This window comes from Ambystoma mexicanum, chromosome 4p (assembly GCF_040938575.1).
Source record: "Ambystoma mexicanum isolate Mex_15411 chromosome 4p, UKY_AmexF1_1, whole genome shotgun sequence".
NCBI lineage: Eukaryota > Metazoa > Chordata > Amphibia > Caudata > Ambystomatidae > Ambystoma > Ambystoma mexicanum.
In genome coordinates this window covers 281114620-281132393 of record NC_090927.1, presented here as the reverse complement: position 1 = coordinate 281132393, position 17774 = coordinate 281114620, and the positions used below count along the sequence as shown (strand labels likewise).

Here is a 17774-nt window from a genome sequence, read left to right as displayed (position 1 = left end):
CTGTGTCACTGCACTGAGGGTGCTGTGTAACACATATCACAAAAACACATGAAGCCCTATGGGGTAAAAGACCCCATAGCCCATTAAACACATCTAGATTCAAAGAAACACACTCAAATCATGCCCAAGAGTGAGGGTAAAAGAGTCTCACTCTTGGCAGGAGAAAAAAAATAAACCCCAAAAATCCAGCAAAGTTGCTGGGGGACTCACTAGGTTAGGAAATTCAGCCTAAACAGAGAATTCTCCCTAACAATGACCAATCAGGGTTGGAGGGAGGGTCAGGAAGACAGGATCTTGATTTACACGGAAGAGGGAACACTGAACAAGGGAAAGGGTGCTCTGAGCACAGTCAGTTCCCAGAAACAAAATATTACCCCTAAACACACAGCCCACGCTACGGATGGCTTGGATGAAGCCTAAAATACACACCTACTGCGGCTAGCCACTCAAAGGAAGTTGAACTGTATAAGAAGCCTGAGAAAGGCCAGTGGAAGGTAGACATTTGACGATCACTTCTTGAACTGTCAGAGAGGCCTGAGAAGGGCCGGGAGAAGGGAGACATCCCCCTGACATTGTGAACAGTATATTAGAGGGGAGAGAAGCCAATCCACCTCGACTTTAGGAAAAGAAGAACACAATAGTGAAGACCTGTGAAGACCTGCTCTCTAACCTTGAGTCTAACCTTCCCTCTGTCCTTATTCTCCTCGATCTTTCTTCTGCTTTTGATACGGTCAACCATGCCATCCTGCTTAATCGCCTCCACGATAACCTGGGTATCACTGATCAGGCCCTGGCCTGGCTCACCGCCTTTCTCACTGACCGGCCCTCTCAGGTCCAACTTCGGTTTTTCCTCTCTACTAGCTCTCTCTCTACTTGTGGTGTTCCCCAGGGGTCTAACTTTTAACCCAGGCTTTTCAACCAATACCTGGCACCTCTTACCCACTGCACCGCTGCATTCTTCTCAAACTTTGTGTTCTGTGGATGACACCCAGCTTTCTTTCAGGCTCCCCTCGGCTGCCTCTTCTCCTTCTCTCGTTCCAGACTCTCTGGCTGCAATTCAGGAATGGTGTGCCGCCAATGATCTCTGCATTAAATCCAGTAAGACTGAGAACCTCCTCTTTGGAAAACAAGCTCCCTCCTTTCCTCTCTCTCTCTGGCCGCCCACTCTGGGCCCTCTTCCTACTCCTACCTGTGAGACTAAGAACCTTGCGTTCATCTTCGACTCCACCTGCTCCTTCTCTCCTCACATCTCGGACATCTCTAAGGAGTCAAACCATCAGCTGCACCTCCTCAGAGGTAATCTTCCTTTCCTCACTTTCCCCCAGAAGCTCACTGTCTCCAGAGATCTGGTCCTCTCTAGGCTGGTGTCACGACCTCATCCCCACGGGGCCCAAAAGACCTTATTCGGTTCCCCTCGGATTCCTTGGAGCCAGTCCTGGCACTGTTGGCATCGGAGACACATGCTGGGACGGGGTTTCAATGGGCAATGGATAAGCATGGCCGCCCCCATGACGAATACTGGGGAACTGCATTCACCGGTCTAGCATACAGGGCGGGGCCCGCCCCGAAGGCACCTGGGATACCACCTGGCTATTTAAACCACGCCTGATTAGAGGCACGCCCTTCGCGTTATTCTGCTCTTGCAGCGTGACGTTCACTGGGTCTTGCTCTGCATCCTGACCTTCTGGGGCGAGAAGAGGCTAGAATCATCGCCATCCTTACCTGCTCAGCAGCATCCTTCTGCAATCGAAATCCTCCAACACTCGTTGACTCTCTCCTGTTTCATCACTAGAAGGTAACAGGAAAATAATGGAACATCTTGGGAACTAGTTACCAGTTTGTCAGGAAGACCATCACTTCCAAGACATCTTTTTTCCCTTGGATTCCTGAGAACCATTCATCTTCAGTTCTTCTCGACCTGCAAGACAAACAATAGCACAGGTTAGCCATTTGCAAGGCCGCTCTCTGCGTCGCTTGGCGTACCAATTTACCTTCTTAAACTTGGCCCCGGCGGGCTTCCATCGCAGCTTCCAGCACCTGCAAGTAGAAGGGAAAAGGTTACTTAGTGCAACCCCTTGATAAAGACATTGCTTTCACCTTAAAAGACTTACCTGAGAAGAAGGAGTTGCAGCCGGTCTGAACTCCGGCCCTCGCCAGTGAAGAAACTCGGCGGAACGGTGCCTTTAACGATGCGCCCCTGCCCGGTGCGGCAGGACGGAGAGCGCATCCTTATAGAAATTAAGGTGAGAGACGTCCCGTGCGGAACTGCATGGTGAGCCCGGGAGGTGGGTCGCAAGGAAGGGACAGCAGTTAAACTTCACCTCTTGTCTTCTAGAGCCGATCCTCGACAGTCCGAACTGCAGGAAAGGTGAGAGGTCCCGGAGCATCCTCTTCTCTTCGACCTTTACAACTTATCCAGAACAGGACTGCAAGACTTGTCCTTGGCCTGAAGCCCAGGGATTGTATCTCTCCAGCTCTGAAATCTCTTCATTGGCTCCCAGTGGCGGCAAGGATCAAGTTCAAGACCCTTTGCATCATCCACAAGGCATTCTGGGGCCTGGGACTACACTACCTCCAACTCTCTCTTCCCAAACATCTGAATTCTCAAGCTCTCCGCTCATCCACCTCCAACACTCTGACGGTCAGTTACTTTTACAAGCAGAGAGTTGGGGTAGATCTCTATCTTTGGCTGGGGCCTCCCTCTGGAACAGCCTCCCTGTCTCTCTCAAACTTGAGCAGAACCACCTTTGGTTCCGGAAGCAACTCAAGACTTTCCTCTTTGCTTCCGCTTTCTCACTTCCACTCCCCTGATGATGTCCCGACTGCTCCACGCAATGGTCACCTGGCTACCCTCTGAACTTGGGCCCAGGCTCCTGCATGTCCAATTGCACCTAGCACTGCCTCCCGGCTCCCCCAGTACTTGTGGTCTGTATCTGCAACCCTACAGTCCCTTCTCTCTGCACTTATGAGCCCTCTGTTGGCTGAACCTCTTGTGTTATCTGCACTTCCCCCACCCTCTAGGCACTTCTTCCCTTCTCCAGCATGGGGCCTGGCATGGATTCACATGCTCATGAATATTCCCCGTCGTCAGGCAGGGAACCCTCAGTAAAGAAAAAATCAGTATCAGTTTCGTTTCTGATCTGTCTTTCTTAGTAGTAACCAATCACTGGTCTCTGGGTCATACTGCCCCCAGCCAATGACTGCCCTCTCCATAATCCCCGCCCCTTGCAGCCATCCTCAGATTTTAAGTGTTCGGAGTCCTTGTGCTATAGCTTTCAAGCTTTTACTGAGTTTTGTGTTTTTTCAAAGAGTTTTATCTCATTTTTTCGGTGAAATCGAGCCTCAAGCTCCACCGTTTCTACTTCTGATCAACAGGGACCCGTTTCAGAATTTTCTACGCCCCTCAAGGGCAAAGTTTTAGTCGAGTTGCGCTTCTTGGAGGACTCCAGAAGATCTGAGGCCTACCTCGTGGACATGGCACAGGACAAGGGAAGCTCGACACCCGGATCCAAGCTGTTTAGGACCTGCCCTGGATGCGGATTAAAGAATGTTTTCAAGGAGGATGAGCATTCGATATGTCTCTACTGCCTTCACGAAGACAAGACGCATGTGGAAAAGGACTGTACGTTTTGCAAGAACCTGTCAGAACGGACTATGAGGGATCATCGGACCCGCCTCGCCAGCTGGCTGGAGAAGGGCCCAGCAGGTGAGAAGAAGAAGTAGTCCAAGCGGTCTTCTAAGTCCTGTGAGGGTGCCCCGGCGATGGGGGCCCAACAGAAGGCAAAGCACCATGAGTCTGCGGGCACCGGGAGCGCCGAAGGTTCGGGCTCCTCGGCTGCCAAGCAGGGCGCACTCTCACCGATAACTTACAAAGGGAGGAAGCCCGGTATACTACTGTCTAATCAAAATTAGCAGTGTATACTTTGTCTATATCCGGGAGGATAGTGGTCAATATATAGGGAGACAAAGTTAGAGAACAGGTGCTAGGGGTGCCAAGCATATACACTCTTAGTAATACAATAGGAGGGACCAGACGTAGTTAAAAAATAGTATCAAATTTTAATAACGAAGACATCGTAAAGTTTAAAACGTCCAATTGAATAGAATGGTCCATAATACAAAATTTGTTAATATCACTTCCAATGTGCAAAACAACAAAAGGAAATACGTAACAGGCTTATATGGCCAGTGTACAAAGATGTTACCAGAAAAATACGACCACTGAGGGTACTTGTCAATCAAATGGTGTGGTACCCATCCAAACATGGATCAATGTGTCATAAATTAGAATCCCTGTTTAGAGTCCAGAGATGTGTCTCGACATGTTTCTGTTCCATAGGACAAAGTGTGGAACATTCATCAGGAGGTAAATATTATACAGTATAGCCTATTTTACAATTGGAGTAGTACACAGTACAATTATAGTTCGCCTCCCCATACCCACTAATCTAAGTAGAGAGCCCCCACCGGCACCCTGATAGGTGCTTTGATACTATAATTGTACTGTGTACTACACCAATTGTAAAATAGGCTATACTGAATAATATTTACCTCCTGATGAATGGAACAGAAACATGTCGAGACACATCTCTGGACTCACCCCAAGGTGAAGGCCTCAAGCGCGCCCAAGGTGGTGAAGGCCTTGACTCACCCGGTGAAGGCCTCTATTGAGGGAGTCGCGGCGGCCCTGGCGAAGCCTGTGGAGGCTAACCCAGTGGAGGCGACCTCGGGGCCCAGATTTTCCCTGCCGTTACTGAGGGAATCCTCCTTTCAGCCCATCGATAAGACCCCCGTGAAGACCCAGGTGGAAAGAGGGGGGGGCAGTGGCCGTCACGGACAAGGATACAGCCTCTGAGGAGGAGCTGGTTGAAGTCGTAAAGGACCTCAACAAGAGTTTCGAGGAGGTCCGGTCCCACTGGGGGAACCCCGAGGAGGAGGACAAAGAGAGCGACGGTGGCGCTGACGAGACTCCCGTGGAGGAGGAGCAACCGTCGTGCCCGTCGCAGCCAGTGCCCGAGCCTCAGGACAACTCGGTGGCCATTTTGATGGCAATCCAAACCTTATGCACGGAGATAAGGACGAGGTTGCCCCTCACCCCAACGGACGACCCAACAGAACCGGGCCCGTCGGGAAGCCCTCCGAACAAGCGGAGGAGAGTTCATCCCCCCCGCCTTTCCAGCCCTTGCGGCCCGCACAGCCTTCACCTCCCTCCCCTGAGCCTAGGGACGACACAGGAATGGATACGGCCACGACGGGGACGGATGATGACGGTGGTGACGACGGGATGGCCCTTCCATCATCACTCCCTCGGGCCTCCCCGCCCGACGGAATTGGCTCAGAAGAAGGAATGTTTCCACTATCAGCGGCACAAGGCCACGAGGAAAACAGTGGATGAGTTACTCCAGGCCATTAAGACCGACACGGAGATGGCTCGGGCCTTGGGAGTGTTGCAGCAACGACGGACGCCCTTTCGGAATGCCAGAGGCAGACAGGGTGCCTCCAAGGGATTCGGTGGCGGCTCCTCGACGTACCGCCAGACAGCCCGCTCCTCGTCTCAGGAGGCCTACAGAGGACACGGCAAGTCGGGAGGCTCTCGTCGTCGTGGCCAAGGTGGCAAGGCCGCCTCCAAGCAGGACTCTGAACCGGCCATAGCATCGGGCCCCCACCTGAGCACCCTGGTGGGAGGCCGGCTGGCGAAGTTCGTCAGCGTGTGGGAGTCCATCTCCACCGACCGTTGGGTGCTGGATGCCCTGGCCCGCGGGCCCTCTCTCAAATTTCTAAAAAAGTGCCCCCGCATTCCTCCCGTGGCCAGGAAGGAAAATCACATCCCCCAACTGCTGTTAGAAGTAAGGGCGATGCTCAAGAAAGGTGCCATCGAGCTCGTCCCAAAGAGGCTGCGGGGCTCCGGAGTATACTCAAGTTACTTCTTGTCAGAAAGAAGACAGGCGGTTGGCACCCCATCCTGGACCTGCGGCGGTTAAACAAATACATCAAGGCGCAAAAGTTCAGGATGGTCACCCTCCAGCACGTGCTGGGACAGCTTGGGGAGGGCGACTTCCTATTGTCGCTGGACTTAGAGGATGCTTACTTCCACATCCCCATTCTAAAAGGACACCGAATGTTTCTCATACTCGTAGTCCACGGGCGGCACTACCAATTGAAGGCCCTGCCATTCGGGCTGAAGTCGGCACCCAGGGTTTTTACCAAGTGCCTCGCACCAGCTGTGCCTGCGGGGATCCACATCTACCCCTACCTGGACGATTGGCTCATCCATGCAAGGACAAGAGAACTCGCCGTCGAACACACAGCAGACACCATCTAACTCCTCGCGATACTGGGATTCTCCATCAACTACCCATAATCCCACCTGGTCCAGTCACAGGTCGCACTGTTTCTGGGAGCCAAGCTCGATACAGTGAAGCGATTGGCCTCGCCGTCGGAGGAAAGGGCGAAGGCTATCTTGGGCAAGGTCCCGCGCCTGCTGGCCACGGATGAGGGTGAGATCCATCAAGTCCCTGCTCGGAATGATGTCCTCATGCATCTACCTGGTGCGCCTGTGCAGGCTACGGATGCGTCCTCTACAAGAGTTCCTCGACGCCCGTTGGATAGAAGTGTCGGGCAGCTTCGAAGACAGGCTCCCGCTCAACGAGGCTTTCCGCCAAGCGATCCAATGGTGGAGCACCCGTGCGCATCTCGTGGCGGGCAAGGACTTTCAGACCCCGGTACATCAGGAGACGGTGACGACGGACGCCTCCCTGGAGGGATGGGGAGCGCACATCGCGAGAGTCCTTTGGGTACCGGAGGAGAGGTCACTCCACATCAACATCCTGGAGCTCCGAGCAGTGTTTTGGGCCCTCAGGTCGTTTCTCCCGTCCCTCAAGGGCAAGTTGGTGAGGATCTTCACCAACAACACCACCACGATGTTCTACATCTGGAAGCAGGGAGCCACCAGATCCTCAGCCCTGTCCAAGGAGGCCCAGGATCTGTGGCACTGGGCCGTCGCCCAGGGGATGTTTCTGGTGCCCTTCCATCTAGCATGAATAAAGAACGTCATCGCCGACTCACTCAGCAGGGAGCTGCGCTCATGCCACGAGTGGGAGCTGCGTCAGGTTCAAGTGGATCGACTTTTCCAACGATGGGGCAAACCCCAGATCAACCTGTTTGCGACGGCGATGAACTCAAAGTGCCAGCAGGTTTTCCTAGCTGAGGAGCATGGGCGATGCTTTCTCGTTCCCCTGGGCCAGCCTGTTCCTGTATGCATTCCCTCCGTTGCCGTTGCTGCTCCGACTCATCAACCAACTCAAGAGGTCCCGGTGCAGGATGATCCTCGTCGCACCGGTGTGGCCGAGACAGATCTGGTTTCCGGACCTTCTGGACTTATCAGCGTCCCCCCCCAGTCAGACTGTCAACGGATGCAGATCTTCTCTCCAGAGAAGGAGGCGCCGTCCTCCATCACGACCTGAAGTCGCTGAACTTGCAGGCCTGGCGCCTGCAGCATTAGAGTTTGGAGGGTACGATATCCCGGAGGACTGCAAGGAGGTACTTGCAAAGGCCAGGGCGTCCTCAACTCTGAAGTGCTATGGACACAAGTAGAATAGGTTCTCTGTCTGGTGCCGTGCACAGAAGATTAACCCTCTGCGAATTACAGCCCCTCAAGTGCTGCCGTACCTGCTGTCGCTGGCCAAGGCGGGGCTAGCTCACGCTCCATCAAGATCCATCTTGCAGCGATTTCCCGTTACACCAGAACTACGGGACGGTCATCCCTGTGGTCTCATCGCCTGGTGAAGGAGTTTATGAAGGGACTATTCTGATCGTTCCTGTTGGTGAAGGCTCCGGCACCGGCGTGGGAGCTCAACGTGGTGCTGACCTGGCTCATGGGGCTGCCATTCGAGCCTCTGCATTCGGCACCGTTGAAATTTCTGTCATGGAAAACAGCGTTCCTTGTGGCCATCACCTCCGCACGACGAGTGGGAGAGATCCAGGCCCTATCCTGCAAGCCTCCATACTTGACTTTCCACGAGACGAGGGTGGTGCTGAGGACGCACCCCTCTTTCATGCCCAAGGTGCCGTCGGACTTCCACCTTAACAAGCCCTTGGTGTTGCCAGTTTTCTTCCTGTCGCCTTCATCGCTGGCCAAGAGGACTTTACACTCGCTGGATGTAGCTAGAGCGCTGAAGTTCTATGTGGACCGCACAAAGAGTTTTCGGAAGACATCACAGCTTTTTGTGTATTTTGGACCTGTGAATCAAGGGAAGGCCCTCTCGAAGGCTTCCATTTCCAGATGGCTCTCCAGCTGCATCATGCACTGTCATCGGTTGGCGAACCGACCGGTGCTCAGCTGTCCGAGAACCCATTCGACCAGAGCGATCGCTGCTTCTACGGTGTTCTTGTCTGGTGTGCCCCTGCTGGACATCTGCAGGGCTGCTACGTGGAGGTCGACGCACACCTTCATGAAATTCTACTGCGTCGGCCGGGATACCAGGGAGGAGTCCAGAGTCGGCCAAGCAATGCTGCACAACCTGTTCGCCTGAAGGTGGACCTGGTGAGGAGGTAAGAGTTGCTTAATGTTGAGTCTATGTAATGCTTAATGTTGAGCATTAGCCACCTGCCGTGGTTGTGCATGTGTGTACTGCTATGTATTCTTATATTCATGAGCATGTGAATCCATGCCAGACCCCATGCTGAAGAAGGAACAAGTTACAGGTAAGTAACTTGTCCCTTCTACTTCCCTGCACTTGCGTGATCTGAAGGACACAAGGCCTAGTAAGATCGTTGTTTTTGTCCTCCCTCTGTTTCCCTCTCCTTGTCTTGTTGCACCTAGAAACACTTGTTTACAGGCGCATTATAAATGCCATGCCATATACCATATCATATAGCATAACAAAGGGAACTTTTAAAACCTGGAACTTTGGGTTTTTCCTCTGAATGTGATTGTGGCCTGGGGATGGGAGACATTCCCTCGGCAAACAATCTCACTTTGGAACTCTTATCCACTATCCAAAAAGAAGAGGCATTCTTCTGTACCAAAGAGACACACCACTTATTTAGTTTAGTTATAAATGTAAGGGCAGGAAAAAGGTTTCTGATGGTGGACTCTTTACTTTGGACATCTTGACAGACTCAGTAGTACTATAGTTGAGATAAGGAAACCCTTCTTAGAACTTGGAAAAGATAGGTTTATTTTTCCTTTTTGCACTTGAATACATGTCTTTGCCAACCAGCATTCAACTATTGGGTCAGACTCATACTTCTAAGCCCTTACATATGGTGTCAGTAGTGTGATCTGGCCTGGTTGACACCAACCGGGGAACCCTAAAATTCCCCAAACTTAATGAAAAGGAGTCCAAACCCTCAGTGTCCACGTGTGAGTCAATCGTGTTTGATTTCTCAAGTACTCAAGACCTAGTTATAGAATCAAGAGAAAAGCAAATAATACCAACTGGTCTAATCTTAATGGCTCCCAAAGGCACCGCCATCACATTAACATTTAAATGTGGGTTGGCCTGGAAATATGGATTTGATGTTCTAGCTTGGGTGGTAGACCCAGATTGCAGCAGAGATGTTAAGATCCTGGTTCAAAATAACCGAAGACAATCTTATCATATTAGGATCAGAGTAAGATTGCACTGGGGATGTTAGAAAAATAATTGTTTTCAGACTTGCTAGAGGTCCCTGATCAAGATCAAACTTATAGAGGAGAAAAAACGTTTGGCAAAGCTGACCTAGAGCTGAACCTCGAGGTAGGGACTCTTAACACCAAGGGTAGAAACTGAAATAAAAAGGCAGAAATAATGTGAGAACTGGTTTTTGCCCAACGTAATGGCTGTATCTTAGCTAATGCTTTCCTTAAAGTTGTAAAGGAAGAAGAGGGAAGAAAGATGATCCCTTCTTTTTCCTTAGGCGGGGTTTGTTGTACAGGGGAGACACTACCCAGGAGGGATCCCCACAATCCCAAATTGTAGTCCCAAGAAGTCATCGTAGGGCCGTGTTGGAATTCGCTCACTTTAGTTCAGTACATTTAGGGACAGCTAAGACCCAGAGACAGGTTGTGAGCAGATTCTACTGGCCAGGAATTTTCGCTGACATAAGAAACTTCATATCAACATGTTCCATGTGTCGGAAGACAGCTCCACATAACCTGCCTCCAGCCCCGCTACATCATTTACCTATCATCAAAGTCCTGCTTTTCCTAATTGGCATATATATTGTGGGTCGGCTAGAACATTCCTTTCTTGGGAACAAATATATATTGGTCATCCTAGACTATGCGACCCATTACCCAGAAGCTTTTCCGATGTGAAATAGCTCAACGCAACAAATATTAAAACATCCCATCCCCTTCTTGTCCCGCGTAGGTTTCCCAAAGGAAATCCTATCAGATCAAGGAACCAATTTCATGGGTAAACATATGGCTAAGGTGATGGAAATCCTTCACATTAAGACTCTTAGAATGACCATCCACGGACGGACAGCCTTGTTGAGTGCTTTAATAAGACTGTTTTCTAAGGAAGCTAGTTGAGACTGACAGGAGAAATTTGGATATAATGGTCCATTGGGCTATATTCACTATTAGCTAAGCCCCCAAGCATCCTTGGGTTTCTAACTGTTCGAGCTCTTGTATGGATGAGAACCCATGATGTGCTGGATATGCTTAGAGTGACCTAGGAAGAAAGAGAGGGGGCTTTTTTACCTTTGTCCCAGACCACATGAAGAATTAAAGAACACATGATGATTGTTGGGAATATAGGGGATCATTACGACCCTGGCGGTAGGTGGTTAACGGGGCCGGTAGAGCTGCCGGCCCTGTTAACCCCCTACCACCTCATTACGAGGTCCGCTCGCGGGACCCGCTAAGGACGCCTGGTAAAACCAGGCGTCCTTAGCGGGTCCCGCGAGCAGACCAGGATGCTAACAACGGGCCCGTCATTAACGGGCCCGTTGTTGGCATCATCCCCATTGAGTCCCATGGGGGCTAAAATGGGAATGGGGATGTACCGGGTCCGGGTTCCTTGAATGAGGAAATACCGGGCCCTCCAAGGTCCGAATGGCCCGATATTTCCCCATTCAGGGAACCCGGACTCGGTACCCGGAATGGGGGTAGCCATGCTGCAAAGAGCGGCTTTGTTACCTCCAGGGTCATACTGAGGCCCATAGTCCATTCCCATTTATCAAAGGCCCAGGAAACCCAGAAGGGCCATTATGATTGAATAACGGTAGCCCGTTCTCTTTCCATCGGACAGAAAGTCCTGGTACTCCTCCCCACTTCAGAAAATAAAATGTTGTCATGGTGGCATGGTCCATATGAGGTCCTGTAACAGACTAACCCATACAATTACTGAGTGTCCCAACCAGATAGAAGACTTAAGTCAAAGGTGTGCAACATCAACCTCCTAAAGAAGTGGAACGAGGGTCCTGTGGAGTCTTCTTCAGTCGTGATACCCTGTCTGTTAGCTGAGGAGATTTAATTTAATACCATCCGATCTTTCCCCGTCCCAGCAACAGAATATTCAAGTTCTCTTAAGTCAATTCCCTGATGTATTTAGTTTGGAACCAGGGAGAGTCAAGGGGATATATCATTACATTCGCACTACCCTTTGGAAAGTTATACATTTAAAGCCACATCATAGAACCTTCTTAGAGTCCATCGTCTTCCCCAATAGTCCTGGTGTCCAAACCAGATGGATTGTGGAGGTTTTGTCTAGACTTCCGAAAGTTGAATTCTGTATCCCAGTTTGACAATTATCTCATGCCAAGGATTGACAACCTGATTGATCAACTAGGCTCAGCTATATCTCTCCACAATTTATCTCATCAAGGGCTATTGGTAAGTACCTCTAAATCTAGGACACAGGGAAAAACAGCATTCTCCACCCGCAGAGAACTATTTCAGTTTAAGGTGCTCCCATTTGGGCTTAATTGTACCCCAGGTTCTTTTCAAAGGTTAATGGACCAGGTACTAGGACCATATTCGAGGTTCTGTGGAGCATATTTAGATGATATCGTCATCCACAGTAAGACCTGGGACGATCACATGACACATTTATATAAGATCACCAAAGCCTTAAGACAGGTGGGACTAACCGCTAACCTGATGAAATGCCACCTTGCCTAGTCGGCAGTTGAATATCTGGGCCTCATTACGACCCTGGTGGTAGGGGGTTAACGGGGCCGGTAGAGCTGCCAACAATATTAATGATTGTATTGTCACTGTGGTTTTTTGATGAATTACTTATTTTTCTACAAGTAATGAATACATTTGCGGACTGCGGTAGGCGTAGTAAAGAATCACAAGGGGAGGTGGCTCTGGCAGGGGAAACATGGCACAATATTATGCATTGATTTTTACATCAAAGGTGAGAAATAAGAAATAACCCTGGAATGTTGCAAATTTATGAATATCTAAAATAGTATACAGTGCACACACTTACACACAATTGGTGCTATCAGCAATTTGTCAGTTTCATCTTTCATGCAACCATTGCTCCAACCAGCCGAGCATCGTTTTCAGATCCACACTCATTTTGTGTAATACATTTCACAAACCGAAATAATTGCATTATTATTATATGTTCTTAAAATTCGTATTTTTCATTGACACAAACACACTCACGAACACATGGATTCATCAACAAATGCACCAAACCTAGGACACAGATGAGCCTCAGCGGTCTGGGGTGCATGCTTCAAACCTCTAGCTGTTTAGCAACAGAGTGGTTCAATTCCATGTTCTGGGCACTCTGTTTTGTCTCGGGAGGATAGCTCAGGGGCAACACGCTTGCCCTGGAAGCAAGACGACACAGAGCAACACAGGTTCGATCCTTGGGTCCGCGCTTAGAAACCTCTGGGTATTAAGCATGTTATAGATAAACAATTAAAATTACAGAGGTGTAGTTTACCATGCAACCAACTTGACAAAGGCCCACACGGACGCAGGCTGGGCCAAATAGACACAGTCTCACATGTAACATCATTCGCACACTACCACATATATTGATGTTGAAACCACCCACACTACAGGTCTTCATATATACTTTGAAAAAGAAGATAAGGTGAACTATAGCAAAGACAGTGCAATTGGGCACATCCTGATTAAATCACACACAGATACCTGTTAGCACAGTGCATCGCTATGGTGCAATAAGAAGCTATATGCATGTAAATAGCTTCACTCATATTAATAAATGTAGACAGATAAGATAATCTAAAAGAAGAATTGTCCTAAGGTAACCTCCCAATTTTTTGTAGGGGAATCTCTTTCTCAAAAGGGAGGGAAATATAGGCATTACAAAGGTGAGAAAAGATTACCCCTCTCGCTCCCGGTTTAGGGTAAGGTTGGTAGTGCTTTTACATGGGCAACATGTTAAATCACCAGCATCTCATACGTTGAGAGAAAAACAACAGGAACAACACATACCACTGAATTAACTATAAAAAATGTCAAAGTATTAATAACACACAAAAAATCAAATCAAAAGCAGACATAAAACAGGTCAAAATACAAAAATTCATTATGACCGATAGAAATGTTCATACGGGGGTCAGTATATGTTCATTCATAAAGAATCTTGGCAAATAGAGATCTTATCAGATTGTCGACATGTTTCGGTCATTGCAAATTTCATTAAACACTATTTCTAGTGTCACTTCACACATTATTCTTTCAGGGCTACTTCAGGACGAGCTGATTTCTTCCATATGGTACTAATACTGTCTTGGACATATAAGGTAACCATATAACCTAACTCTCTTCCTTTAAGTGGGCAAGATTAATGAAAGTAGATCGTATGTTAGTTAAGCTACAGTATGATTAGAATGCATGTATATAAAAAAAAAAGCCACACCACATGACAAGGGCCCCCCATATCATTCCACATTAGGGCATTTCAACGGTTTCCTAGTTCTATACTCATATAAGCATAGGTGCACTAAATTACCTAGTTTTGCAAAGCTAAGATCAGACGAGGCCACAATACTCGCTCTGAAATCCACAACACATGGTCTCACATCACAAATATCACTAAGCTCCACTAAACTAAGCTGCAGCATAGTAATGCAAACAGGATATGTGTAAAGGACAAACAACATTGCATGCATACAATCGCTAAACTAAAGAGACAGGCATCACACATCATAGTACAAGTGTAGCATCACCTGCCCAACTCTCTGACCTACATCACTCTCTCTCCTCCTACGCTGAACTTACATTTCCATCTACTTCACTAACTTTAGCACTATTCTGTATGCCCCCTTCTCCTCTTACTACCCTCTTACTACTCTCATTCGTAAATACTCCATTCCACGGCCATGGATTACACCTCTCATCCGTACTCTGAAAATAACAATGAGGAAAAAGCCATTCACTTGGCAAAGGTCAAGACACTCTTCTGATCTCCAGCTCTACCTCACTGCTCTTCAAAACGACTCCTATACTCTTTACTCTGCCAAATGTGACTTCTATCTCTCTTTCATTTCATCATTTGTCTCAATCCCCCCAGCCTAGGCGCCTCCAAAAATCTCTCAACTCAATTCCCTCATCCCCTAAATGCACCTCCATATCCTCTTCTCTTTCTGCAAAGGATATTGCTCTCTACTTTCCTTCTAAAATGTCTACCATTCACAAAAACCTCTCTACTTACCTTCTATCTCCTCCTTCTGCTCACTTTTCTCCACCACTCCTACCCTCATCTCCTGCTACTTTGTCTTCCTTTGCCCCCACCAACTCTGATGAGATTCTTGCCCTACTCCTTAAGGCTAACCCTTCCTGTGCCCCACTGACCCACTGCCCCCGCACATTGTGACGCACATAGCTCCCAGTGTTGCTCCACATCTTGCTTCCCTCTTCAACTCCTCTCTTGACAATGCCACGTTTCCCTCATCCTATAAAACAGCTACTATCATCCCTCTCCTTAAGAAACCATGTCTAGATTCTAGCTGTCATGCCAACCTTTGCCATGTCTCTCTTCTACCACACTATTCAAAAATCCTAGACCGAGTAGTATTGAATCGACTCACTGGGCCTCATTACGAGTATGGCTATCCCCATACTGGGTACCGGGTCCGGGTTCCTGGAATGGGGAATTACCGGGCCATTCTGACCTTGGAGGGCCCGGTAATTCCCTTTTACCGAGACCCGGACTCGGTACATCCCCATTCCCATTTGAGCCCCCATAGGGCTCAATGGGAATGGGGAGGATGCTAACAACGGGCCTGTTAATGACGGGCCCGTTGTTAGCATCCTGGTCTGCTAGCAGGTCCCGCTAAGGACACCTGGTTTTACCAGACGTCCTTAGCGGGACCCGCAAGTAGATCTCGTAATGAGGCGGTAGAGGGTTAACGGCACCGGCAGCTCTACCGGCGATGTTAACCCTCTACCGCCTGGGTCGTAATGAGGCCCACTGTGTTCCTTGATACTCATAACCTGCGGGACCCTCTTCAATCTGGCTTCCGACCTCTGCATTCTACCGAGACAGCTTTCCTTAACATCAGCAACTTCATCTCTTCCGCTCGTCATGCTAACGTTTTAGCTATTCTTATTCTTCTCAACCCTGCTGCTGCCTTTGATACTGTTGACCATTCTGAACCTCTCTCTATATTATCTCTCCCTGGTATCAGAGATAAGGCCCTTGTTTGATATGTTTCATACCTTTCCCCTGGCACTTTTAGGTGTCTTGGAACAGCCTTACCTCCATACTCATCTCCCTTACTTTTGGAGCTCCCCAAGGTTCTGTCCTTGTTCCACTTTTCTTTATTCCTATACTTCAGCTCTTGGCACCCAAATCTCCCCTTACAGCTTCTCCTATCAACTCTTTGCTGACGACAGTCAGATCTTCTTTTCCTTTCACTCCTTATCTAAAGTGTCAAGCTGTCTGTCTGCCATTATATATTGGATGGCATCTCACTCACTCATGCTCAACTCCACTAAGACTGAAGTGTCCTACTACCCAGCCAAACGGGCTAACCCTCACTCCCCCTCTTCTTCTCTTCTCTCCTGACTACCTTTCTTACTCTGCTTCCTCTCGTAACCCTGGTGTCACCTTCGACCCATCACACACACAACTTCTCATTCTTCATCTCTAAATCTGCCACTGCAGCCAGACTCAACCTCCTCAATATCAGAAAAATGTGTCATCTTCTACCTTTCAATACTACTAAGCACCTAATCTCCTCCTTAGTCCTTTCTAGATCTGACTACTGTGCCAGTCTCCCTATGGCCTTTCCAAATATGTTTTTGTTTTATGAAACAAAGGGCTAAGACTTAAATACGTCTCATCTTCAAAACTATCCAGGGCCTTGCCCTACCCTAGCTATCTGCTCATCTCACTCCCTACTGTCCTCTTCGCTTCTCAAGACCCTCATTTGCTCTTCCTTCCCTCTCCCCTGCTAATGTCCCCCTCTTACTCATTCCGACTGACTGCATGGTTCCTTCTGATACTTACAGGGCACCAAGCCTTCCTCGCCAAGTGTACTCCAGCACCTTGGTTTCCCATGGGCCATCCCCTCTAACCTGCACTTGCCCTTACGGGGTCCTCCGTGCACTAGCCTGGCTCAGCCGGCACCCCTACTGAGCCCATCCAGTCCCGTCCTTGCACTTAGCATGTGTACCTTCATTCCCTCGCACTCTCTGCATTCCCCTGGCAGTTGTCCACCTGGTCTCCCTTAGCTCTTCCCTAGCACAGAGTCCCTCTTCACCCTCTTCTTCCTCCTCCCCAGCACTTGCGTGCTCTCCACTCCTACCTGCACATCCTTTCCCTTCCTAGCATTAGCGCATTGCGCTCTGACCTGCACTTCGCCCCCACTCCACACTCCCTGGCACTTCTTTTTACTGCACTTGCACGATCCGAATGACACAAGGCCTAGTAGGACCATTGTTCTTCTTCTTCTTCTTCCTGCCCCCCACAACCCCTTGTCTTGTTGTGCCTTGAAACACCATTTGCTGAATAGGTGCATTATAAATACCCAATAAATAAAATAAAACAGTCTTACCTCCCCATTCACTCCCCTTACTGTTGGAGGTCCCCAAGGGTCTGTACTTGGTCCACTTATCTTCATTCTCTATACTTCCACTCTTGGCATCCATTATCCCCTCTAACGGTTTCCCCTATCAACTCTTCGCTGACAACACTCAGATTTTCTTCTCCTTTCACTCCTTATATGACGAGCTGTTGTCTCTGCCATCGAATATTGGATGGTGTCTCACTTGCTCATGCTCACCTCCAATAAAGTTCTCTGCTTCCCAGCCAAACAGGCTATCTCTTCATCTCCTCCTCTTCTTCTCTTCTCTCCCGACTACCTTTCTTACTCTGCTTTTGATCGTAACCTTGGTGTCATCCTCGGCCCATCACACAACTTCTCGCTCTTCATCTCCAAATCTGCCACTGCGGCCAGATTCACCCTCCTCAGTATGAGAAAAATCTGTCATCTTCTTTCAAAACTGCTAAACAGCTAATCTCCTCCTTAGTCCTTTCTAGGTCTGGCTACTCTTCCAGTTTCCTCTATGGCCTTCCCAACTGTGCTTTTTCATCTCTGGACAAAGTCCTCAACTTCACAACCCGCACACTTTTCAACCTTTCTTACTTTACCTCTAACTCCTCTGCCCGTCACTAGATTGTCTGGCTATTGATGGAGCAAAAGGCTAAATATAAACTTCTTCACATCTTCAAAACTATTCATGGACTCACCAGAGCCTACCTATCTGCTCATCTCACTCCCTATTCTCCTCCTCTCTCATTACAATCATCCTCGGCTCACTGCCTTGCTACCACTTTAGCCCCCGG

The 17774-nt window shown here is 48.9% G+C and overlaps 1 protein-coding gene and 1 non-coding gene across 3 annotated transcripts in view; both read left to right on the top strand.

The window, feature by feature from the left end:
• LOC138453203 (adhesion G protein-coupled receptor F5-like) overlaps positions 1-17774 on the top strand; it is a 939048-nt gene that overhangs the window by 663934 nt on the left and 257340 nt on the right. The window lies entirely within an intron of this gene.
• On the top strand, positions 12649-12732 carry TRNASTOP-UCA (transfer RNA opal suppressor (anticodon UCA)). Its single transcript has one exon. It is a non-coding gene; the product is annotated as a tRNA-Sec (tRNA).